The sequence below is a fragment of the Podarcis melisellensis genome, assembly GCF_964234715.1.
Source record: "Podarcis melisellensis genome assembly, chromosome: 10".
In the NCBI taxonomy this organism is placed as follows: domain Eukaryota; kingdom Metazoa; phylum Chordata; class Lepidosauria; order Squamata; family Lacertidae; genus Podarcis; species Podarcis melisellensis.
In genome coordinates this window covers 4,714,424-4,741,259 of record NC_138542.1, presented here as the reverse complement: position 1 = coordinate 4,741,259, position 26,836 = coordinate 4,714,424, and the positions used below count along the sequence as shown (strand labels likewise).

Below are 26,836 nucleotides of genomic sequence, written 5' to 3'. Positions count from 1 at the left end.
ACAGGATTGCAGTATAAAATGGTTTTAACTCTTTCATGTATACCTTTTTCACTTTTAAAAATGCCTGACTTTTTAAAAAAGGAACAATCACACACACAAACACATACAGAGAGATATGTTTGTGTGTGCACAGAGACATTTATGAGCTACGTTCTTATTTTCTTGCTAACTAGGAATCATATTTAGATTGTCTAACTTTGCATACCATCGGGCTGCTACAACTCAACATTATGAATATTGCTAGAGGACAACACTGCTGGCATCAAACATAGCTTTAGTACTTCAAAATAAGCCACCAGCATTTTAGTGTGTATTTCTTCTAATAGACACATTTTTGCAAGCAATTTTCCTTAATAGAAAGAATTTGTGCATGTTATTTTTGCAAAAGCAGGCATTCTTATAGACATGTTCCCCCTAATATGTGCATTTTTGTGGAAATAATTTGACTGAAGCACTGCACTACAAAATTCAGAGAATTGTAATTTCAAAGGAGAGTTGTGTTTCTGTTCACATATTGTTTCAAGCCAACCATGCAAACTGCAGCATGACAGCATCCTTAGGATAATTTGTATTAGGACAGGTGTAGGGAACCTTCTGACTTGCAGATGTGGATGAGCTACAACTCTTATCATCCCTGGGTCACTGGCCATGCTTGCTACAGCTAATGGAAGCTGTTGTTCCCGCAAGTTAAAGATTCCCCACTCCTGCATTACAATTTTCAGTGGTGGTAAATTTGTGGTTGTTCATTCATACATGCCTATGTTCACCGATGAATACCCCCTCTTTCCACATAAGTTCAAGTGATCAAAGTTGAAGGATCTGCTATCATTTCATTAGAAATAATATGTTCTTTTTAAAAACAATAACTTTCAGTAATGACTCTCTCTCTCTCTCTCTCTCTCTCTCTCTCTCTCTCTCTCTCTCTGTGGGTGTGTGTGTGTGGGTGTGGGTGTGTGTGTTGGTGTGTGATGGCCAGATCTGCAACTTTGATCTCCTGAAAAACAATCCAAGTCGCATGCCTTATGAATCTGGGAATGTCACCAAGGAAAGCATTCAAGCTTAGATGTTAAATGAGCCATTAGAAAGTAAAGCCTCTTAGCACTTTTGCAAGTAATATTTTTGCATGCCGATCAAAACAAGGCTCCAGTGTACTCCTTCAGTAAATAACTACTGACCCTTTCTCTACAAGAGTTACCTTTGTTCTCCCTGCCTAAAAATGGTCAATGAATAAAGTCTTGGCTGTCCTGAGGTGATTAAGTCAATACCAATGACAATCACACACTCAGAAATCTGATCTATAACAAACCAGTTACTTGGTGCTCCCATTTCTTTAAATAACAATAGATTATAAATATTTGCTCTCCAGCACACTCTGAAGCTATTATCTGAAGGCAAACTGGAGTTATACTGAGGCCAAACCATATGATGTGTGAAATATGTGGATACATGTTGATGTGTGTGTGGGGGGGGTGTGAAATAGCAACCAGGGAGGAAACAGGTCATCAGGCTTGTACAAAGCAGGAAGTATGGGTTTGATCTTTTTGCTCCATGCCATTGTCCTCACAAATAAGCCCCATAGCTGCTTTTGACCCTAGGAAGATCTACTGGAGCCAATTGAAACATCTCTCTGGAAGAAAACAGCAGCTTGAGAGGAGGGAATTTGTGCTGGGAACTCAGTGTTGAGAAAAAGAGGGTTTTAAATAATAAACCTTCCCTACAAGGCTTGATCTCCGTCTCCCAGATGTTATTTAATTGTGTTTGTTTTCTTCAAAAAGGAACAACTACCATCATCAGCTTGACCCATTGCCTACTGGCTTTGCCATAACACCAAGATCCACATCAACATTTGAAAACAGAAGATGAAATAGAAGTGGCGGACAATGAATTCTGCATTGCTCCTCAAGGTTAGCCATCTTAACATTCCTTTTAATTTATCTGGACTCTACATCAAGCAAGTTCACATCTGCACATTTAGAGCACAACGGTAGCTTGCATGTGTGAATGAGCCACCACAGACCTGACACCAGAGATAGCCTATTTGTATCACACACAATACTTCTCAGCGGAATTGCCCCATTCAGCCAGCTGCAAAGGATCAAGTCCTGAGTGGCAGGCGATTGAGAAATCAAATGATGTACAGCCATGTGTAAACCAGACCGGTACCATATATTTCATTCTCACTGTTATGCTTTGGCTGCTGCCACAACAGACACTGAAATAATTTGTCTATGTGTCCATTCTCTGCATGAGGCATGCTGAACTGGAAGGCATAGGAATGACTCCCATGCAGGCATTATCCTGCAACCATATTTGGGCAGAAAAAAATTGAGACTTAAAAGATAAACCCCAATATAGAACAGAAGAAGGTAGATAGATATATGATAGATATATGATAGATAGATGATAGATGATAGATGATAGATAGATAGATTCCTTTTTTTAAAAAGCATATAAGACATAGGGCCAATTCTTATTTGATTGTATTGATTATATTGGTCAATATTTTGCAAGTTGCTAGCTTTAATTAAAGGAGCTTGTAGAAATTACGAATTTCTTTAATGGCTCCAGTGGAACTGCAATCCAGCACACACACAAAACCCCCACACCCACCATTTATGCAGTATCATTCAAATATAGACCCTGTAGAGAGTGTGGTGACTGGCCAGGCTGCCAACTGCATCCCTGTAGCTGCCAAGCAGCAGTGGTATTATCAGTTAAAAATACCCAGAAAGTTTACTGGTTAATTTTTCTAGTAAGGCTCTTTTCCATACTGTTTGGTACCATTGGTCCATGCTTATTCCTGACAGGTCTCTCCAGTGTCTGGCTATGATGTTTCTGGCTGCTGAAAGCATACAAATCAATATGGCTAACCTGATCCAAAACACCCACCCACCCCACTCACCCATGAAAACAAAGACCACCAGAGCCAACCACAAATGAACAACCACACCCTAGGCCAACCCCAACCTCTCTCACCACCAAAGGAACACAAGCGAACAGCAGAGAACCCGCACAAGCAACGCTGACACAAAACCCCACATATATTAAGTAAAATAGAAACATCGCTACCTGACCCCACCCCCACTCACCTTCCCCCCACCTCTTTCCCCCTTTTCTTCCTAACGTCTCAACAAATGAAACCGATTTGTAAAAAATGTTACATTGGGGGGGGGGAATAAGAGAGAGAGAGAGAGATTACACATACTTTTGTAAATCAAGAAAATCTTTAATTAAAAGAAAAAAATACCCAGAAAGCTCTCATGCTGAGGAGTCCCATTGGAGAGGGACATTTTTAGACCTTGTCCTGGAGTTGAGCTGAAAACACTACCCTACTGGGGCTGCAAAGGGGCCCATGAAAGTGAGGCATTTTCTGCTCAGTATTATTAGCATGATGGAAGGATGGGCTCTTCCACTGACTGATGGCATCCCTCTGGCCTTCTAGATGTTGTTGGACTCCAACTCCCATCAGCTCCAGCCAGCCTGGCCAGAGGACCCAAAGTTTCACAGCATTTTGAGGGTCAAAGGTTTCCTATTCCTGCTCTGTTGCCAATGTGCAATAACATGTGGCTCAGAGCCAAACACTCAAGGGTTGATTCAGGTGAAAATCTTTGTTCTTTGGAGGATTGCATCCGTGCATCCATGCCACACAATAATTTAAACACACATTGAGATATATGTATCGCTACTATCCTTCCTGACATGGAAAAGATCCTGTGTAGGCATGCAAACAAGACTTAAGCTAGGCTTATTATATGTGTGCAAAGAAAATGATAAAAGGCCACTCACTCATATATTTAAAAGGAAGACAAAAAGCAGTAAGCAAGGCTGTCAGTCTGCAGTTACACACCATGTTTAATTAAAGACTTCTCTGAGTCCATATAGTGGCAATATGCGTGTCAGCATTTTGCACCTTAATAGATTGAGTACCCTCCAAAAATCTATTCCTTATTTATTACAAAAAGATTGCTCTGTTGGCTTTTTAGCCAATAAAATATACAAACACTGGAGCTTAATTAAAAAGGTGCCATGATCAAAGCTTCTGCCGTATAACAAAGGAATGGATTTTAATTCCCCAAGATGCTGTTTAGAATTAAGATTTATTGTCCCAGTATAGGATATGGGCTTTCTCAAGGTGCCCTTGGCAGTGGGGGAGAGGCCGGGGGGATATAGATGTGGAACATTTTCTCCTTAACTCTAATGGTTATAGAAATATTTATTGTGCAGTAAGTTTAAACAGCAATACAAGGCAATAAATCCATGCCTGTCATGGATTGAGAGGGGACGAGAGCTGTTCATAAAACAGGAGGAGGGATCCAACCATCCTCCAGATGTTGTTGGACTCCACCTCCTACCACCTCTGGAGAAATGCCACAGTAGCTGGGGCTGATGCAAGCTGATGTCCCACAATACCTGGGGGTGGGGTGGGGTACAGGTTCCCTATCTCTGCTGTCTCGGACAAGTGCTTTGATATGATATACCTCTTTGAGCATCTCTTTGGCTTGTTTGCAATGTGCATTTTTGGGTGTCCAGATAAGAAATTCTTCACACAGAGAGAGAGAGCTGCAATGAGAATGAATATTTACACAAATTTCTTAAATCATCCTGTAACTATGATCATGACTCAGACAAAGTTAGGTGCTAAACTATGCATGTCAAATCAGAAGTAAGTCCCTTATAGTTGAATGGAACTTACTTACTCCAGACCCTCCAAGGGTCCCTATTTTCCAGGGACGTCCCAGATTTGATCCCGGAATGTCCTACTTTTCCTTAGGATGTCCCTATTTTCATTGGAGAAATATTGGAGGGTATGGAGTTATCCAACCCCCGAGCCGTCTGAAGGCAATCTTGTGTAGGGAAGGTTTTTTTAAAAATATATTGTGTTTTTATATATGTTGGAAGCTGCCCAGAGTGACTGGGGCAATCCAGTAAGATGTGTGGGGTACAATTAATAAAGCTGAATTAATGTGTCATGAAATGATGCATGTTTTAAAAGTGTGTCAACAACATGGGAAGTTTGGAAAGCTCTGCTCCACACCGTCATCCAGCCAACACGAGCAACTTTTCTCATGCTTTCTAGGTACTGCATAAGACTTATGACACATTTAGTGGTTAGGGCACGATCCTAACCTTCCCCTGGTTGGCATCCATCTGTCTCGGGAGACACTGAAGGAGTCCGCCTTTGGGGGTGAGGTGAGGTCAAGCTGTTGGAAGGTTGCAGCACCTGCTGTGGCTCTAGAGTAACCTTCCCCTACTCCACCCACAACCAGATGGTAGTAGAGGGCTTTGCAGCATTGTGGGTTCATCTCCATATCCATGGCTCTGTAGCTCGTGGAGGCCACAGTGGAAGATGGGAGGGGCAGGGCAATTGGGTCAGGCCAATTTTTTGTGTGATGACAGTAAGTCTAGCTCAGGATCCTGCAGAATCCAGACTGCCCCTGCACCAGAACTGCCCCACCCTCAGGATACCCTGTTTGGGGATTTCTGCTGACTCTGCAAATCCTACCACTGGGCCTCCCACCTGTCTGCACACCTCCACTCATTTCAGCACCTCCTCCAGTCCAGCAGAAGGGTGTTTGCATTGCTCTGTTATTCAGGTAAGGATTGAAGAGCCTGAAGTGAAAGTTCCTTTCTCACTGGATACGGCAGCTATTTTGCCCCCATGTCTGGCTTCAGGTTTGGTCGCTAGTAAGGTTTTGTGGTGTGTTTTGTTTTTTCAATTAACTGCTACCGAGCTGTTCATCTACCCCATGCTGAGTGAATGTACGGAACAGGAAATTGTTAAAATGCTGAAGCTCTCCAAGTCACTGGGGATACACAACTTCTCCACAACAATTCAAGGCTTCAACTGGCCCCACAGTTATGCATTTGTAAGTCTCATTTGTTTTAGTATGACTTTCTGTTTGTGCCTGTGTGCAGATAGCAGGTCAAATATGAACATCACACATGACTGTAAAAACTGTTCCCCGTCCCCTTTCCAGCCACTCTCTTCTCTACTTGTACACAATCACAGAGCCCCACTCCTTACATAGACTTGAACAGTCACAGCTTCCTCCAAAGAACCCTGGGAACCACAGTTTGTTCATCACAGAGCCATAATTCCCAGCACATTTAACAATCTACAGTTCCCAGGATTCCTTGGGGAAAAGCCATGACTGCTAAGGTGATTTTAGAGTGCTTTAACAGTGGCAGGACCATGCCCCTTTCCTCCCCTCCACTCAACACATCCATCAACAGGTACTTATGAACCGGGAATTTTGTGCCCATGCCTGCACCTTCTGCAATGCAACTTCCTTTCTTGGTGAGGAAAGATGCACAAACTGAGCAACCCTGTATAAAGCCAGATGAAGCACCTTCATCACACACTCTTTATCAAATACATTAATAGTAAGGTAAAGGGACCCTGACCGTTAGGTCCAGTCGTGGATGACTCTGGGGTTGCGGCGCTCATCTCGCTTTATTGGCTGAGGGAGCTGGCGTACAGCTTCCAGGTCATGTGGCCAGCATGACTAAGCTGTTTCTGGCAAAACCAGAGCAGCGCACGGAAACGCCGTTTACCTTCCCGCCGGAGCAGTACCTATTTATCTACTTGCACTTTGACATGCTTTCAAACTGCTAAGTTGGCAGGAGCCAGGAACCGAGCAATGGGAGCGATCGGCAAGCCCAAGGCTCAGTGGTTTAGACCACAGTGCCACCTGCATGGCAGTTCTGTGCTAAAACCTCTCTTCCTGTTTCTTGAAACTTCTCTTGCAAAAGAGGCTTCTGTTTTTCTGCTTCATTTGCACGCTGCTTTAGGATTTCTAAATTCCATAGAACAGTAAGGTTCTTATCATTGCAAGATGGCGAAGGGTGGGGTTTGTTTGTCTTTTCATTAACCATTTCCCCAGTGCAGCCTAGGTAATCCTCCCCTGAGCTATAACTGAAGCCCAGGAAGCCCAGGCTACCAAGCACCTGAGATTAGGGTGCTTGCTGGGTTTCTTTTAAAAGGGAACTCTTCCTTTGACCTTTATAAAACACATCTTTCAGTACTTCAGAAGTAAATAAAAAAAAAAAAGAAAATTAACTGTCGGGAGCATGGTGTCAGGGCTGGTCCTACCATTAGGCATACTGAGACAGCCTCCTCTGTGCCCCATAAACCTGCCTGCTGCCCTCATTTGTGGTGGGCCATGCTGTCCTACTGTCAGTGCCGAAGCTGACTTTGGTACATGGAACTGGGGAGGGAAATGCCATATTGTCCTTTGCAGGTTTTGGGATGCTCTGAGAGGCAGCCTATCCATCATTTTGTTCATAGCAAAGTCCAGCAAAGGAGCACCTGGGAGGGCTGCAGAAATGCAGACCACCAGACGGATTGTGAAATGAAAAGAAAAAACACTCACAAAACAACCAGGCCACTTTAAGGTAAGCACAAAAAAACCCACCCTGCTCCCCACTCATAAGAATTTTGTAAAAAAAAATCCCCCTCCTCTTTCATAATTTTTGAGAGCAATTTCTTTTCTCATTAATTGATGGAGTAAAGCCAGACAAAAATTAGAAGACTTTTTTTTTTTGGCAAAGCAATAATTGATAGACTTTCTGCACCTTTGAAAGGGGTGATTTAACCCCTTTTAGTCCTGATCCTGTTCAACCACCCTCCTGCCCCAAAAGCTCTTTGACAGTGAGGGTGAATGACACATTTAATGCAGCATAGAGTTTGGCCTTGAGACAAAGAATTAACAGAGCATTTCTGAAAAACTTCCAAGCACAATGGTGTTCTTCTGACCTAAATAAACACCCAGAGCACCACAGAATGGGAGCGTATAATACCTGTTTGCACAGGCAAAGTTTCCATTTGCCTTTTGCAAATAATTTTGAAGCATTCCATGTACTGATCTGTGTTCATGACAAATGAGTATGTCAACTGGCTTGCAAAGTTTGGAGTGGACTCAGAATACAACCGTAGCTCAGGGGCACTTTGGTTAATGCGAATTGGCTCCTTATTGGTTCCTGTTCTACATCCCAATGAGACATCATATTATTACGCCACTTCTACCCCTCACAATTGTGAAAGAGAACCATAGAATCCTAGAGCTAGAATGGACCTCAAGGAACATCTTCCAATCCAACCCTCTGCCATTGCAGAACATTCAATACTATAGCCTTCATGAACCTCCTGCAAATAGTTTTGAAACAGAATGAACTACTTTTATTCCAAGCTGTGTATGAAAGAAGCACAAGTCCATTGTCTCTCCTCTCCCGTGACTCCCCCGAAAAAATATCTCAACTTAGGTTTAGCCAAAACATTGGTTAGGATTTAAGAGATAACTTGTGTGCTTTTCTGTTTAGGTTTCATCCGAACAGAGAGCAATTTAAATAAATAAGCCATCTGCAATCACTCACACCATGTTTAAACTAAACTTGCCATATTTATTCAGAGGCAGCAGAAAAGCCATACTTTGGTCTAGAAAAAAAATTAAATGGAATTTGCTCTCCTCTTACCCTTTGATTAAGCATAAAATTGCTTCAGATAAGAGCCACTGTGTTTAGAAATCAAACCTTACGAGTTATTTTAGCATACACAATGTTTTAAGCAATAAGAGTTACTCATATTATCAAGCTATTTCTCTCCTTGGTTGTAATAATCACAAAGAATGCAATTTAGAGTCGGTTTTTATGATGCACTGGCATGGCCATTAAGGTAGAACCTAAAGGGGATGGATTCTTGAGAAGCACAATGTGCGAGCCAGCATATCCATCAATCAAGGGGACAAATTAGATGTGACCCATTCAGTAATGGCTGGCAGGGCAGGAGCACCTTCCTGACCTCCTATCATCAGCATTACTCTAGCTTATGGGAGAGATGGAAGGATGAAGAGGCAGTTAGGTGGACACAGCGAAAACACACAGGAGAAAATAATCTATTGGCACCAACCAGGTATTCCCTCCCAACACAAGCAGCACTTTCGGAGAATTTTTCCTCAGGACTCTCAAAATTCATTAGATGTTTCACCCCAAAAGGACCCTCTATTTTACAGTTAGTAATTGAGTTGTGCAAGGCCATTCAGTGAATACATTCATGAGAAGTCCAAAGGCATGCAAAATAGCATGGTGTCTGCACAAAATATTGTGGCAGAACTAACAAGTGACAATTCAAGCCAATAATGAGTCCCACTAGGACAGTGATGGCCTCCAGCTGTTTTGGGACTACAAATCCCATCATTCCTAGCTAACAGGACCAGTGGTCAGGGATTATGGGAATTGTAGTCCCAAAACAGCAGGAGGACCAAGTTTGGCCATCACTGTACTAGGAGAACATCTGAGAAACAGCTGCCTTCAAATATTGGTTTCCAGGCCAATACAGGCACTCCAGCTGGTAAGTCAGGTGTTTCTCAATGTGATGAATAACAATTGGCATTCTTCCCTGAAAGTCTAGCATTACAAAACTCTTCTCTAAAAAGCACAAACATGGGTGAGTGCTAGATATCCTGTTAGCTTGTACAGATCAGAAGTGAAGCCTAACAGGCCTGGCTTGTGCCCCATGTAAATGGTGTCTGCTCTAGAATTTGCCCAAGAATAGTGGTTGTCAGTGTGGGACTCTCCAGCTGTTTAAAATACAATTCCCATCAGCCTCAGTGAGCAGGACCAGTTGTCAGGAATTATGGAAGTTAGAGTCCAAAACGTCTGGTTGGGTACCATGTTGGGGACTCTTAGCAGAAAAATAAGTGCATCATGAGTTCTCTGAAGTTAGGGTGCCCTCTAAGACACAAATCAGAATATGCCCTTTATATGTGTTTTCTCTATTTCTTTCTATGAGGCAGCCTGGCAAAACATACACATCTGCAGCTAATCCTGTTTCCTATTCATTACTGCCTGAAAAGGTCTCCTTCCATCGACTTGTGTAATCCTGGGCATTCCCCCCCCCCCCCATCTTCCTGGGTCTCGCTTGTCAGTAGTGTTTATCTGTTAGGTTTATTGCTGGCTTAAGCTAATAAACGGTTAAAATTTTCACACGCAGAACTTCAGGTGCAAAGCAACTCGCACAGCCAGTAAACAGTCAATGCCTTTGGTTTCACTTCTACAGATGGGACTGTGACTTTCTTTCCAGGGAATGCCAACTATTCCGAAGCCAAGACTGCATTTAAATGCATTAAACAGGCATGGCAATTACTTGAGTAGGGCAAATGCTTTATTCACCCAATTTAAACCTATCAGATGCATCTGCGATAGATCCATATAAATCACTCTGGGATTTTTGCAGAGGACAAAAGGGACATGCTTTGTTGTTGAGCTCAGTTAAAATGTTTTGTTTTTCAGCCTTTTGCATCCTTTCCTCTCATCTCTTCTCACATCATTTACAGTTTTCATTATTAAAGCACAGGCGGCAACCATTTTGTTCCGTTCCCGGCCACCACATGCATCGAAGTGGCACGTATAAGCATGCCCCTTCCACCCCCCTTCTGCCTTCTTCTGGGTCCAAAAGGGCCAGTGTGTTGGCGATTGTGCATCCAAACACACCTAAAATGGTCACTGCTCTGTATATTAAATAGTTGGTAATGCGCAAACATTATGAGTCTCTTTGGAGACTCCAGGCAAAAAAGGAAGGTGAAAAACTATTTTAGTTTCATACTATTTATAGACTGCTTAACATCAAAATGGTCTCTTAGTGGTTTACAAAGAAGGAGAAGGAGAATGGCAAAGAAAACAAAAAGCAAAACATGCCACCAATGAACCCTGCTGTTGCTAGGTATGTTAGGAGGCTTTCTGTGAGACACATGCGTTCTTAAGTATTCCTGCCACATGCAAAGCAGGGATAAAATGTGATTTAAAGCTTGAAGTATGCACATAAAGAAAGAGGACTAAGATCTCCCAATGTCTTCCACTTTTCCCATCCCAGGCAGTCTGTTGCTCAAGGGAACAGTGATTTCATCCCAGCTGGACTTTAATACTAGAAATGAGCTTGGTTAGTAGAACAAAATGGTGGCATGGGACGAAGAGGGTGGGCAGCCTAGCTCATGCCCCCATTTCTCACTTTAAATGAGGGCATCCATCCATGAACATCTATGGGGCCCAAGGAGAGCATTTGCCTCTGCCCCATATGAACCATAACCCCCAGAGTCCCAACTTTAAATTTTAAAAAAGTGAAAGTTGCCACCATCTGTAGAACCTGAGACATCAGGCAAAACATACACTGTTCTTCTCATTTCTAGTAAGAAACTAGCCAGCTCCTCCCTTACACTGTCTTGCTTCCCCAGTGCTCCCATGGAAAAAAATGTTGTGGATGCCCTTGCCTCCACATCTGCCACTGTAATAAGCTGATTTTCCCTCTGCCCCACTGATTTCAACAGATTTAAGGACAGTTTACTTTCTTTCACTTTAAAGAGCACTTCACTTTCATTGAGTTATGCCCTAACTTTTTTAAAAGTCCATACTATATTATTTAACAAGGATTTACTTGTGTCAGCGGAAGTCCTCTCAAAACATTTATGTTCAATCATCTTGGTTAATCAGTTGGCTCCTTTTCAGCAAATAAAATGTAGTCCGCACTGTTTTCCCTTCGCTGTATTAATCCTTCCCACCCCCTGCCTGCCAATAATCACAGAAGGGGCTTCAGACTGGTCCCAGTATCACTGAGCTAGGATCTGATTGGTATGTGAACTCTGTGGTGTAGATACTGGTAATCTTTTTAACGGTGAAAGGTTCCTGAAAACAGGTTTTCCTGTTTAAACAATGTATCTTTAAATTATGCAAAAGGTTAAAATAAAATCTTTATCATAAAATATTTGCCATTGATCAGATGCGTTTTAAATACTATAGAGTCATTTCAGTAACTTCATCACAGTTTAGATATGGCTTATCAGTCTGCTCACAATGGCTGTTTGTTTTCTAGTTAACAAAATGTGCCCTAGTACATTGCCAACCATGAATGATTGATTGTTAAACTGTGGTACTGTAGCAAGCACAAGGTGAACAGTACGAAGTGTGTGAACTAATTCTCCTGCGGTGATATTACTGCTTACTCTGGGGCTTTATCATTTGCATGGGAACAAAAGAACGCTCTGTTAATATCTTCAAGGGAAATGTTCTAATCAGAAATGAGCAGGGTTTGGGGTTCGGGGAAGACTGTCAATGCAAAAGCCAGAAAAATTAGGCAAAGGACCATAGCTCAGAGATAAGAGTATCTGCTTTGCATTCAGAAGGTCCCATGCTCAGTTCCTGGAATCTCTGGGTAGAACTGGAAGACACCAGTGCCTGAAATCCTGGAGACCCACTTTCGGTCACTGAAGGCAGTTCTGAGCTCAACAGACCAATAGTCTAACTCAATATAAGGCAGCTTCCTATGTTCCTGCAATGCCATATATATATATTTTACCACTTAATGACTCAAGATAGCAGTGTTAGATAGCATCTGGTTAGGAAGGTTTTTTTATAATTGGAATACACTAGATTTCTCCCCAAAAGAGGATGAATCAGGACTCCTATCTGCATGAAGTTTATGAATGTCAATTAGCATGCAATGCTATCAATTTAGAAACAATTACTGTAACTTCAACGGAGGTCTAATCCATCTCATCATCGTGGGGGAGACCTGGCGACCTATGTGCCTAAGTCAGTCTGCTGTCCAGGTGTTCTCTGTTGATGGACAACTTCCAGGCTCCTGTTCTCCTTCCGCAGTGGTCTTTCTCTTTAAACCAGACATGGAGCAGACAGGGCTTCAAACAGAGAACATTTACAAAAAGGGGACTGTCCCCTGAGAGAACCTCAGAGAGATGACTGCTCTCTGTAAAGCAGGACACATGACCACTCTAGATTTCTTTTATCCAACAAGTAGCTTTACTGAAAAGTTTCTTTTGAAATAAAGCTTTTGGGGCTCATGGAAGTGACTTACCTAAATTAAACAGCAACCACAAAGGTCTGACCTGGCATCACTTGCGGTTAACAAACATCCAAGCCCACATTTACAAACATATGGTGTCACTGATGTCTGAATCTGTTTATTTCGGCATCTCAGAAGTGTTTATTTTCCCATCTGTCTTTCCTGAATGCATCTGGAATTTTCCTTCCACCTTCACTGATGGTATACTAAACATTTTTCCAACCCGTTTCCCATTATTACAGGCATGCATGATCTTCCTAATAAATTGGAAGGAAATAATGCCCATCCTCTAAAACCATCCCTGTTTCCGGGTACCTATCCTATAATAAATTACCATCCCTACTGCTGCTACTGTGAAGAATAATAAAGATAAAAATAATATCCTCATCATATTTCTTAAACCTACTCCTTCCTCTCAGGAGAGCCCAGTGTGGATAATCTGCTTTAAATGTTTTTAATACTCTATTTTAAATTGTTGCAAGCCATCCTGGGACCTTATGGAGACAAGTGGGTAAATAACAATAAAAATTGAGTATTAAAAATAAAAGTAGATCATTGACTCAAAATGCAATGATCTAAAGGCCTATCAGAATAAATTGGTCTTAAACCACCCCTGGAATTAATACAGTGTGATCACTGTTGGGAGGGAGGTCCATAGCCAGGGTGTCCCTATAAGATCACATCTTTAAAAGTCCCCAGGACGTTTTCCAGGTTGAGAAGAGATACACCAACATGGCAGCGTCTTTCACAGTAACAAGAATCAAGGCCCCCCTTCTGTCTTGACATATACTGTACAGGCCCACAGTTCCATTCTGTTCTTCTTATGCCTACTTCTGGGTAGTTTTAGTGTAATGAATGGGTGGCATTGTGAAACCAGTCCTCTAATAAAGAGCCTTTTGATTGCATGTTCCAGTTCAAGATTCTTACAGCACTTAAATTTGTTGTGCAGCACTAAGTAGGGAAATCATAAACACCAGCTTAAGTGTATACAGGTCTTTGTGGGCCCTTAACAATATTCTACCTGTGATTAATGGATGTCTGCAGACTATATAATAGCATGCTTTAATTAGTATGTTAAGGCTGCATGGAAAAATCACCCCTCTTAATACATAATAATTCTGATTCAATGGTACTACAGAATGGCAAACCTTTTTTTCATTAGACGGTGCATTGCACCCAAGTAGCAAATAAAGGTTTGCAGCAACTACAACTAGACCAATAAAAAATGCATCCAAAAATCTGAGCAATAAGGCTTGATTCTTTAGCCTCCCAAATAATGAAACATTTTTTTTGTTTACACCAGTTAGACAATGATTGGATATTTTAGCCCCTGAAAAAGGATTCTATTGCTGCTTGAACCCAGAATAATTTTACTTATCAAATGACCCATACAATGCCTATATTAATAAACCACTAAAGATGTGGGTATACCATATTTTTCATCCCATAGGACACACCTAGTTTTTTTGGGGAAAATAAATTTCCTTTATTTCCCCCCCAAAACCAGGTCGGGGAACAGCGGGATGGCGGCGCTCTGCCTCCCCGCTGTCCCCCGAGCTTGTGGGGCTGACCGATGTCTGCCCGAAGCGCGGGGCGCTCTGCTTCAGCGCGCCCCGCGCTCCATGCAGCAGGCTGCTATCCGCAGCGTGGGGAGCCCTGCGGGAACTCCCGCAGGGCTCCCCAGGCTTGCTGATAGCTTCCTGAAGCCTGGAGAGCGAGAGGGGTCGGTGCGCACCGACCCCTCTCGCTCTCCAAGCTTCAGCGAAAGCCTATATTCGCCCCATAGGACGCACACAGATTTCCCCTTCATTTTTGGAGGGGGAAAAGTGCGTGCTATAGGGCGAAAAATACGGTAATAGTAAGAACTGAGCATTTGCAGAGTTTGTATTGTAATGATCAGCCATTGTTAGGGAAGCACTGATGCTTCAGAAAGCTTTTTACCTTTCTTCATTAATGCATGTCTCTAAAAAGACCATACCATACAGAGCTGACAAATGTTCCATTAATAGAGCAGCATTATTGATATCTGAAAATGTCACTCATACACACTTTATTATTACTTAATGCTTCAGTAGATTTGAAATGTAGATTTGAAAATCGTCAGAAATATTAGGTGAAAGCCTTAAGAAATACCAAGCCATGCTGGATAACAAATCAACAGCTTTGTACAATTAGATTTGGCAAGGCTGAATACATGCCTTAGATAAGTGCTCACAATTAACGTTGATTAATTGGCTAAATGCTAATGAAAGAATGCTGCAAATGAGCAGAATTTACAACCAAGGAAAATGCTACATAGCTCTAAAATCATTTCAGGCTTTGCGTGTTGAGTCCCACAATGCCACCCACCAAAAAATTCACACTTCACACATGATTTTTTTTGTTTAAGGTTTTTGGCATAATTTTGGCCACAACTTTATTAAAATACAAAAAATGTGAGTGGTTGCTTAGGCATTGGTTGACTATCTGTCCATGCCCTCAGGGACAGAGCTGGCCCTTCCGGATTCCAGCGGAAGCCAGCGTGGGAAACAAGTATTGGGTGAGAAATGAAGCTGGGAATCAGACTAACACTTCTCACCCTCATGTTCCGGTGGGGCTTGCACGGCCCAAGTCCGACTCCGGGGACAAGGACGAAAAGAATGGCAAGCCCCTGGATTCCTTTAACGGAATTCCCTTCGCATCATTTGGAGGGATAGGCACTTACCCCTCCAAGCACCAATTTAACCAATGCCTAACCGCCAACCTTACAAGTTGTGACGATTTGCTACGCAGTAGGCAAAAACCAAATGGCACCAGCCAATCAGCCAGATGGCAAAATTCCTACCAGGCCCCCGCACCAAGGCGAACGACCCCATGACAGGCATAGCAAGGTCAAGCGATATGAAAAAACCACCCTATAAAAGGGAGGGAGGGCGGGTGATCCGGTGCAAAAATGGCCAAGAGGACGTCCTACGTCTGGCCCCTGTATTTAAAGACTCTGACCCCTCCTCCAAATTGGCAACAATCAAAACTCCCCAGCAACCCAAAGTTAACCACTTAAAGGCTTGGGTTCCTCACCAAATTTGCCTAGTCACTGCAGGGTGGCCTGTTTCCCCAACCGCAACACGTGCTCTCTGTTAGGGAGAACACGCTTTGCGTGTTGAGTCCCACAATGCCACCCACCAAAAAATTCACACTTCACACATGATTTTTTTTGTTTAAGGTTTTTGGCATAATTTTGGCCACAACTTTATTAAAATACAAAAAATGTGAGTGGTTGCTTAGGCATTGGTTGACTATCTGTCCATGCCCTCAGGGACAGAGCTGGCCCTTCCGGATTCCAGCGGAAGCCAGCGTGGGAAACAAGTATTGGGTGAGAAATGAAGCTGGGAATCAGACTAACACTTCTCACCCTCATGTTCCGGTGGGGCTTGCACGGCCCAAGTCCGACTCCGGGGACAAGGACGAAAAGAATGGCAAGCCCCTGGATTCCTTTAACGGAATTCCCTTCGCATCATTTGGAGGGATAGGCACTTACCCCTCCAAGCACCAATTTAACCAATGCCTAACCGCCATGGAGCCCTCAGCTCACCGCCAAACCACTCACAGCCTCAACCAAGACCTCAGCTTGGTCACCACCGCACCAATCCAAGCCTCATTCCCTGAAGCAGAAAGGTGCACACCATCAGCACTGGGGAAAAAAAGGATGGCCTCTGAAAAAGAATCTTGGGGTGGGAAATCACATCACCACCCAGCTCCAAAACCTTTTTGACCACCGCAGCATTGATGCGTTTTCTGGCCCTTTCAGTGGCGGCCGGGCAACGACTGCCCCTCCAAACGCAGCGTTGCAAGAGCTTTGACCAAAAGATTCTCGCTGTTGGCACCATTGCCCGCAGCGTCTCCAGGTCACCCAAAATTGCAGCACGTAGTGACAAGCAGTCCATGGTCACTATGTCGTTCTCGCCCAGCTGCACCACAATAGCAGCTGGCGGCCCCTCCAGGAGCAACTGCCTCCGGATACTTGGCAGGAACTCTGACCAGCGCATTCCTCGTCTGGACAGCCAGGACAACTGAACGTGTGGAGGAAGACCGAGATCTGGACCCCATCCAGATTGCTGTGCTGCGACGCCAGCCCAATGGACGATACTGTGCCCCACCATCCAAATGCGGACCACCGCTAAACCTAATAAAAGTATAAAATAAAAGCAGTGTAAGATACCAATTGTCAGCGAACATAACCTTTGAACGCATTTGATTTCCAGCGACCCAAATCCTTTATTCTGGCAGCTGACAAGCCCCAGTGGGCAGCTGTCGTGGCAGCCCCTATCCTAAAAGAATGGGGGGCGAAACCTTGTGCTGTGCCGCCACAAGCCAGAATCGCCTTACGCATCACCTTTGCAAACTGGTGTCTTGACAGGGGCAAACCATTCTCATGCCTTAGCAGAGGCCCCATTGGTTCACGACTAGCAGCACCTGACCTCAGCAGGGCAGCACTGATGACTGGGCCCCACCATATCGTCAGTACCAGCAAACATTGAGGGGAAGCAAATAATCCCAAGGCAATCGCATCCCGCCAGGCGTCGTTCCCCTTAGGGGAAAGATGCACCCCATCTGCCCTAAAGAGGGCAACAGCCTTGAAGAAAATAGCAGGGTGCAATATTACAGAACCACCTAAAGCAAGGGCCTATTTTATTTTATTTGTTATTTTATTTTATTATATTTACTTTATTTTATTCTATTGTCCACCACCTTATTAACATGCTTTCTGGCCTGCTCAGTGGTAGTTTGTCTAGGCATTGGTTCCCGACTAGCTGCACCTGACCTTAGCAGGGCAGCACCGATGACTGGGCCCCACCATATCGTCAGTAAAAATAAACAGTGTGGGGGAGCAATGAAACAGGATCAGACTCAAGCTCACCCCCAAATGCTCCCAGGGACTCTTGTGTGGCCCTACCCCTCGAAAAGGGTCGACAAAAGCATAGCGAATCCTTGGATTCCCTTAATGGAATATCTTTGCGCATTGGAGGGGACATGTGCTCCAACCCCCCCCCCCCTCCAGACCACCTTGAACCAATGCCTTAAATTATTTTGAGTCCAGGGAGAGCTGCCATCAACTCAATCCAAGTTCTCTTGCATGCAGGAATGCAAACTTATGCTGGAGGAAGACAGCAAATATTCTCGCCCAGCTGTACCACCAGCACTGCGGGAGGACCTGCACAGGTCACACTCGACCACACCCAAGGAAGGATCTCCTCCCAAAGCATTCCCCATCTGGACATCCAGTAAATGTTCACATGGGCAGGAAGACTGAGATGGCGCCCCATTCCAAACTCGTCAACATGCTTGTCAGCCTAGTGTACAATGCTGTGACCCAAATGTGCACAGCTGCTCCTATGAAAAAAGGAAATAACAGACAAGCATCAGCACAGACATCATTTGACACTTCTTGATATAACCCTTGTCAGCGTCAGACTTCCAACGACCCGTATTCACAATCCTGTCTACTGACAAGGACCCCAGTGTGCAGCCTTTGCAGCAGTCCTATTCGGAAGGAATGAGGCGTGTTCAGCGGTAAGCAAGCCGCAGGCTGTGATAACTGGTGCATGACGTAAGCACATTGATGCCTGGCTAACGGGAACCCATTTTCATGCACTAGGAGCGGGCCAGCCCCCAGGGAATGAAAAGCCAAATATTATGTTATCCATAACCAGGCAAGGGCCCTCCTCACTTGTGGCGGGAACCCTGATTGTGGCACTCCTGCCCACTAAGTCTGTTTTTGAGTTCCCGATTCTAAAGACAAGCTCCAAAGGATAAGGAAAAGTCCTGAAGCAATAAGCCTCCAGACTCTCAGCCCCATGCTGGCACCAACAACCATTTTCCTAACCCTCAGTGCGAAAATGCAATGGACTACTGAAAGGAATCTCGCCTTGATCTTTAACCAGCAGACAAGTTTTAACTTGTTGCAGATACTACATAGGTAAAATTGACAAACTTCCTGCCCGCTGTCCTATGAGGTTGGAGCCTATTCCAACCTTCCAAGGCCCTGCGCACTATAAACTTTATACAAGGGTCTCTGAAAATTAAGCTTCAGTGTAACAGATATTGCAGCGGACTGAATTCTGATAGTTATAACAGCACGCCCAATCTGCAGCAGGTGGACCAAATACTGCAGGATCTGCTCAGAGGATAGGGGCCAATTCATCTGAATGGCCGAGGACTGCCAGCTTAAGGCTAAGAAATCCATCCAGGCCATCCCATAAGAGCTAAAAGCAGAAGGGGAAATGGAAGCTGCTGCTCTCTGTAAATACTAATTGTTGTCAAAATGCCACAGGTGGTCTGGAAAAGTCTGGCAACAGCTGAGATCTGAAGCACTTCATCTGAAAATGGGATAGAGTGACAGCAACATCATTAGAGGATCCCGTAATTTGGAGAGAGGAAAGCACAATATTAAACCTTAAGCGGCGCAGTTCGAAAGCGTGAGCGGAGGGGCGGAGAATCTGCTGGAGCGTGAGGACTGTTTTGCCAAGACGCTCACCACTACCTGGTTATCAGACCAAAAGCAGATCCGATGGTCACTGAACTCCTCGGGCCACATGTGAACTGCTACTACAATGGGGAAAACTCAAGAAAAGTTATGTCACATGATTGCCTCACCACACCGGGCTTGAGGCCATAGCTTTGCACACCAGCGGCCCTTGAAATAAAACCAAAGGGCAAAGATCCAGCAGCACCAGCATGAACCTGAAAATCCTTGTGCAGGTTCAAGGTATCCTGCCATGACGAACTACTATTGCATCCATTCAGGAATTGCTACCATCGCCTGATATCTGCCTTCACCACACTTGGTAGGCATACACAAAGGTAAGGGCACCTCAGGCCGCAGGCAGCTTGGCCTAGTGGGAAGATTAATTAAGTGGCCCAGAGGAAGTATTACAAAATAACTTTCTTCAAGGCAGACAGCTTCTCCATAGGCAAGTGGTTTGTTTTAGCAACGATATCCACTGGATCCCTAAATAAAATGGGAATAAGGGCAAAAGGTATTGAGCTATTGCTTGCCAGCTTCCAGCCCCCGCTTGGGCAGGGGGCATCTTGTGCTGCCATCATGATATGCAAATTTACAGGGCCGACGCTGGCCAGAACCCCTAAAGAAGTCCTGACAAAGCTGCCGCCGAGCCAGCTTCCTTTTCCGACACACACTCTGTGCAATGCAAAAAACACGCTCTGTGCAATGCAACTACACACTCCGTGCAATGCACACACAAACCCTCCGTGCAATGCAACTACATACTCTGTTCAATGCAACTACACACTCCGTGCAATGCAAAAAACATGCTCTGTGCAATGCAACTACACACTCCGTGCACTGCACACACAAACCCTCCGTGCAATGCAACTACATACTCCGTTCAATGCAACTACACACTCCGTGCAATGCAAAAAACACGCTCTGTGCAATGCAACTACACACTCTGTGCACTGCACACACCCTCCGTTCAATGCAACTACACACTCCGTGCAATGCACACACAAACCCTCCGTGCAATGCAACTACGCACTCTGTGCAATGCACACACACTCTGTGCAATGCAAAAAACAGACTCTGTGCAATGCAACTACACCCTCCATGCAATGCACACAAATTCCGTGCAATGCAACTACACACTCCGCGCAATGCACACACACACTCTCTGTGCAATGCAACCGCACCTTCCGTACGATGCAACAACACACTCCGTGCAATGCAACAACACACCCCTGTGCAATGCAACAATACACTCCGTGCAATGCAAACACACTCTCTGTGCAATGCACACACCCCTGTGCAATGCAACTGCAAATCTCTCACGCAATGCAATGCAATTGCAGCCCGTGCAGCGCTGTGCCCTGCAACGCACAGAACAAACTGCAATGCGGGCACGCAAAGGTGCTTTCTCCCACTTGCATATTGCAAACGTGGCGCCCGTTACATCCCTCGCAGTGAGGTAAACACCAAAAGGACCTAGGTGTCCAGGTAGAGCAATGGGGGAGCATGCAGCTGTCCCATACAGGGACCAATCCTGCAACCTGGGCATTACCGGCACTATGCGCTGACCCAGTGAAACCAATGCTTATAGACCACATAAGGACACTATTCAGGCCGGAAACGCTTCCAGGCCATCAAATTCTAGGACAAAGCCCTAGGATCACCTGCTAGGCCAGGCATAATTGTTTCCAGTGAAATAGGAGAGTTGAGGTAGCCCACAGCTTGCCCTTTTAGAAGGAAGCACCCCTTCAAGAAAACCCAAAGTTCTTTTATCACAAATGGGCAGAACTACCCAGCAACAGAATAGCCTAAAAGGAGCAGTTAGTTTTGTTTTGTTATAACAATGGCTAAGAGGGGGTTATGAACCCTGTCTCCCAGGTCCTAGTCTTACACTTTAGCCACTAAGCCACAATGGCTCGTCTCTAAAATGGCATTCACCACTATCAGGGCAAAACAAACTTAAAGAAAATAAACTTGTTCAGAAATGGCATAGTTCAAGAGCATATACAGAGTGCTCCAATCCTTGGAGGCAGAGAGCCTCTGGGGCCGTCTGCCTCAGATATACATTAGGAGCAACTGGGCCTGCAAGCAGATACATTCCTATAGCGAGAATGAGTCACGTTACAGAGACTTAACAATTAACTGCTACCTGTAGCAGACTTAGGCTTGGAAGTTAATGTGCAGGCCGAATAGGCCTCCCTGTTTCTGCTCTTGAAAATCTTAGTCTCATAGCAATATTAAAGGAAGCCAAATTAGTGCTCCCACCCAAGGCTAGCTTAAAATTTGGCCAACAGCGCTGCACACACTCAAATTAAAGCCAACCTTCGGGGATACTATAAACGAAAGTGATTCCAGCTAAGCTGGGAATAGCCCTGACTAGCCCCACAATTTCAACGAGAGAAATGGGGGAAACCTTTTGCGAAAGAAAGCCCCTAACGGGGGCTCTTTCCCTATTGGGAAAGGCAAGCCACAGATACAGGGAGAATCTTCCCACAGGGCAGGGTAAGGGGTGGGGTGGGAAATAGAACAGGAAAAGGGGGGAATTAAATTATTTAAGGGACTAGAGAGGATTAAAAAGAAAGGGGAAATAAAGAAATAAAGAAATGTAACCAGACAATGAGAAGATTGTCCAAGTGCTCCAAATGATCCGGTGCAAAAATGGCCAAGAGGACGTCCTACGTCTGGCCCCTGTATTTAAAGACTCTGACCCCTCCTCCAAATTGGCAACAATCAAAACTCCCCAGCAACCCAAAGTTAACCACTTAAAGGCTTGGGTTCCTCACCAAATTTGCCTAGTCACTGCAGGGTGGCCTGTTTCCCCAACCGCAACACGTGCTCTCTGTTAGGGAGAACACGCTTTGTGCTAATTCCCTGCATTTTCAGATAACAGAGAAGGACAAGGGCAGGTTGTGTCAGGATCTACAACCAGGAAGTTTTCTTTCTTCAAGATATTTATTTATAAGATTATTTATTTATTACTCCCTCCATGGTTTCTGCCCAAAATGGCTGCCACTGATTAGCAAGACACAAACAAGTAAGGAAGTGGGCAAACTCCAGACATTTGGATATCTGAACATCCATGTTGTGAGGTTTGGGTTGAATTCTTTGTGTTTCTATAACTCAGGTTTCAAATAACAAGAATTCTGATAGTGGGGACTGTGTGTATACACTAACCCTCTGGCAGCTTTCTCCTCCCAGTACAGTAGAAATAATAATAAATAATAATAATAATAATATAATAATAATTTATTATTTATACCCCACCCATCTGGCTGGGCTTCCTCAGCCACTCTGGGCGGCTTCCAACAAAATATTAAAATACAGTAATGCATCAAACATTAAAAGCTTCCTTAAAAAGGGCTGCCTTCAGATGTCTTCTAAAAGTCTGGTAGTTGTTCTCTTTGACATCTGACGGGAGGGCGTTCCACAGGGCGGGTGCCACTACCGAGAAGGCCCTCTGCCTGGTTCCCTGTAACTTGGCTTCTCGCAGCGAGGGAACCGCCAGAAGGCCCTCGGCACTGGACCTCAGTGTCCGGGTAATTAATTTAATATTCATTAAAGCCTATTCCAACATTTAGAAAGCCACTTTACATTGGACTTAGGAAGCCTTTGTACACTGTCAACAAACATTTGAAAAGTAGGGCATGCATGGCACTCAAAGGGGTTGCACAATCCAGTTGCACAAGGTACCCCCATGAATAGTGCTAAGCAAAGAGCCCAGAATGAGCAAAGGCAGAACCTTCTGGTTAAGAGCAGAATCTGGAGAAATCTGGCTGGAAAAATATCACTGCTGGGAGGTAACACATACAGATCCAGCCATAGGAAGCCTCAGCAGCGCTTGGTCCATCATCCTTATCCTCCTTGACTATGTTGCCCTGAGCCATTTGCACCTGCCCCAACCAGGCAGGGCTGGATGTCTCCACGATCCCCACCTGTGCCAATTAGGGCTCCTAATCTGGGCAATCCAGCCCCAGCTGGGCCACCCTCAAGGGCAGGAGTGCTCCTGGCGAGGACTCACAGGAAGGGTTGGCTGCACAAGGGCAAACCTACACCTCCTTGAACTTCTTGCAAGTTTCCCACTACAGCTGGTGACCGTGTGGGTCTGGCTGGCTGGGAAGGAGGCAGAGAGTGAAGGTCCAGAGAAGTGGTGAGCATCCGTTACGTGAACAAGGCCCAATGTGGCTTACACAAGCCTAAAGAGTTTGGATCCCAGGTCCTAATGCCTGCTCTGTATCAGTAAAACAAACAAACAAACAAATAAATGATAACATGAGATGACCGTGTGCCTCTGCTCATCAACGTTGGCATTTTATACTCCCCTCTTCCCCCAATGCGTCCTCCAGCAAAAGGGTGCCAAACACTAATTGGGCCACCACAGAGACGCTTCAAGACAGCACAATTATTAGCTTGTGGTATTGTTGACACACAGCCATGTGCAGAGATAAGAGGATGCCATCTGTTGCAGGAAGGGAGGCAGTATACTTGTTGTCATGATTCAGGCGGCCTCAGTGAGTCTCAGTATGTCTTAAGCTGCCCAGGTTAGTCCATAGTTTTCAATGCAGACAACTCTTCTGTGGGAGGAATGGGGCAAAACTGACCATTCCAGAACAGGAGAGTGAGAGGATGTGAACAGAGGGATTTTCAAGTTTTGTCAGGAAACACTCAAGCTTCCAACCTCCAAAATTGTGCTCTTATTTGCAAGACTGAGTTGTCACCTCACATGCACTTACAATAAATCATCCCTGTGGACGCCCCGTATATTTACTAAGTATAAAATAAAATTATACACCATCTTTTATCAGAGGTGTCAAGGCAGTCTGCAAACAATTAAACTAACTAAGTAGAAGAACAAATATGCTCAAACCAGCCAGCGGATAAAAGCAACACAAAAAGACAAGAGTCCTTGGTTGGGATACAAGGCAGAAAAATGAGGTGCATTCAAAAGAAGTTTTTTAAAAAAATAAACTGACACAGAAGGAAATTCTCCTCCAGTCCATTCTCAGCAGCTACACTAGTCTTTTTAATTTGAGAGGTGTTTTTTTTCCAAAGTGAGCATTAAAAAAGCAGACGCTCCACCCATTCTAGTACCTCAGACTCTGCCACATTATTCACACCTCGGTCTGTTGCAGGCAGAAATTCTGAGAGGTAGAAATGATCAACCACTCTAACTGAAGTGGAGTAGATGGCCAGGCCTACAATAGTCCGTTGAGTCTTAGCTGTGACTTGAACAAAAGTGCTATAATATTCTGATACCTTAAAGCCTTCACTTTAAATTATTCTGCTCTTCTTGGGGTCTCAGAGCTGGACAGTTTTCTCTAGTGGCTGCCAAAAGGATGCTGTTAAATTTATCAGAAATGCAAACAAAAGTTTCTTCTTCAATTGCCTCATGAAGAAATAGGACCATTTTTATGACAGGCAGCCCAAAGTATTTTGCTGCCTGTATCATAAAATACAAAATAGTGGTTGAAATTATATAAATAAAAGAAAAGACAATTTGCTCTCTTTTAAGGCACTCTGATTCCATCTTGAGATAGGCTGCCTCACTCTGCTTGATGGTGGGACTTGATGATTACTAAATGCAAGGGGGCCAGCAGGCTTTTCTGGGCCTGGTACACTGTATGCAGTCCCCTCCCCATTCTGAAAAAGGGAACAAATTTGCATAAAATGCACATAATCGTTGTGTTGCATCTCTATCCTTTTTTTTGCAGGTGCAGTGTACGGCCCCAAATCAATTCTCTACTAGGGAGGACAAAAAAGAAGCAGCCAAAAAAGCAGCAGCAGCTTGAAAATGAACCAGGAACCACTTCCAAGCAAGCTATTGCCAAAATCTACACACCAAGAAAGACCTGAAAACCAAATCAATTTTCTTACTCATTTTGAAGTCATTTTCAGGGCTTCTCTTGGGATTGTATGGTTGTAAAAGTCTCTGCAGCACTCATCAGTCACAGCTCACACTGAAGAAGGGGAGCAGGCTCATAATTCACAAAGTGATTGGTTCAAATGGTAACTGCACATTTTGCTTCGTAACTTTATTTCTAAAGGAGGCAGAGAATTACCCCCTTTTTAAAGAAAGCTCTGAGTCTAGGCTGCTGCTGGCCGTGGCCCCAGTACAACAGCACCCCTGTACAGTGGTGCCTCGGGTTAAGAACTTAATTCGTTCCAGAGGTCCGTTCTTAATCTGAAACTGTTCTTAACCTGAAGCACCACTTTAGCTAATGGGGCCTCCTGCTGCCGCCGCTGTGCAGTTTCTGTTCTCATCCTGAAGCAAAGTTCTTGAGGTACTATTTTTGGGTTAGCAGAGTCTGTGACCTGAAGCGTCTGTAACCTGAGGTACCGCTGTACCTTTTCTTGGCATCCCTGTCTACATGTACTACACTAATGAGAGTCAGCATGTCTTATTTATTTTGGTAGCTTATCCAGTTTTCCTACTATGGTGGCACCATTATATTTCTAAACTGGAAGATTCAAAATACTCCAAGAGCTTCTCACTGTGGAGCCTGAACAGTGTCAGCAGCTATCCCTGAGGTAATTCGCACTTGGCCATGGAAAACTGCCAACAACCACACCCTGGGCTTTCTTTCTGTGAAATGGAAGGTCAGTTCCAAGAACAGCTCCTTGGCTACAGGCTACATATGTCAACTTGGAAAATCAGATCTGATTCTGATCCAAACCAGAAGCAAGCGAAGGAAACCGCCGTGCCTCAGATTCAGCAGACACGTCTCCTTTGATACCAATATCTAAAGTTCATGCCACTAAAAAGTTTGCTATCTTATAACATCAGTGGCACAATTCTTTTTTGGTTCCACCACACACACTCCAGCAACTATTTCAAACAATAATTCTAGTGTGTGGGTTTGGGAGCAAGCAACACGGGCCATTTTATATTTTTAAAATTTCAGTACTGTATGTCATATACCAGCATGCAAAGGCACCCAGCTTGCTCTAATAAGGAGAAATGAAGGGGGTGGCTTTATAACTTGAGAGCTCTGCAAACACTTCCACTTAATGCTAGGCTCTAGTAACAGACAAGGATATCACATGTATAAAAGAGATCCAGCTAGTGTTGGAGTAGGAATCAATTCAGTCTGCTTCTGGCTGCAATTTGACCCAATTCAACATTTGCAAACTTGGTTGCAGTTCAGGATAAAATTATGAGTCAGATGATGGATTTCAGTCCCAAAAAGTACACCCCCAAAATATGGATTTTATATTGTTGCTATTTTAAAAAGAATGCAAAATGTGTCTTTGTGGGGAAGAAATGCATAGATATTATAAACAAATGCATGCAACTTATATGCAGATTCTTTGTGTATTCTTTCAGAAAGTTTGCAACCCAAAAAATGGGGGCTGGAACAAACCTATGACTAAATGCCAGAAAATCTGACACAAAACAGACATGGGCTGTATCAGTTCATCCCTAAAGCAATACAAGATAGCACTTGTACATCTTCAACAGTTGAAGAGAAGGCTTGTTATTGGGAGGCTTG

At 44.1% G+C, this 26,836-nt stretch overlaps 1 protein-coding gene and 1 long non-coding RNA gene across 2 annotated transcripts in view; one reads left to right on the top strand and one right to left on the bottom strand.

The window, feature by feature from the left end:
• Positions 1-26,836, top strand: part of LOC309379085 — a 267,561-nt gene that overhangs the window by 16,434 nt on the left and 224,291 nt on the right. The window lies entirely within an intron of this gene.
• Positions 1-26,836, bottom strand: part of SEMA3C (semaphorin 3C) — a 133,416-nt gene that overhangs the window by 70,867 nt on the left and 35,713 nt on the right. The gene's annotated exons all lie outside the window — the stretch shown is intronic.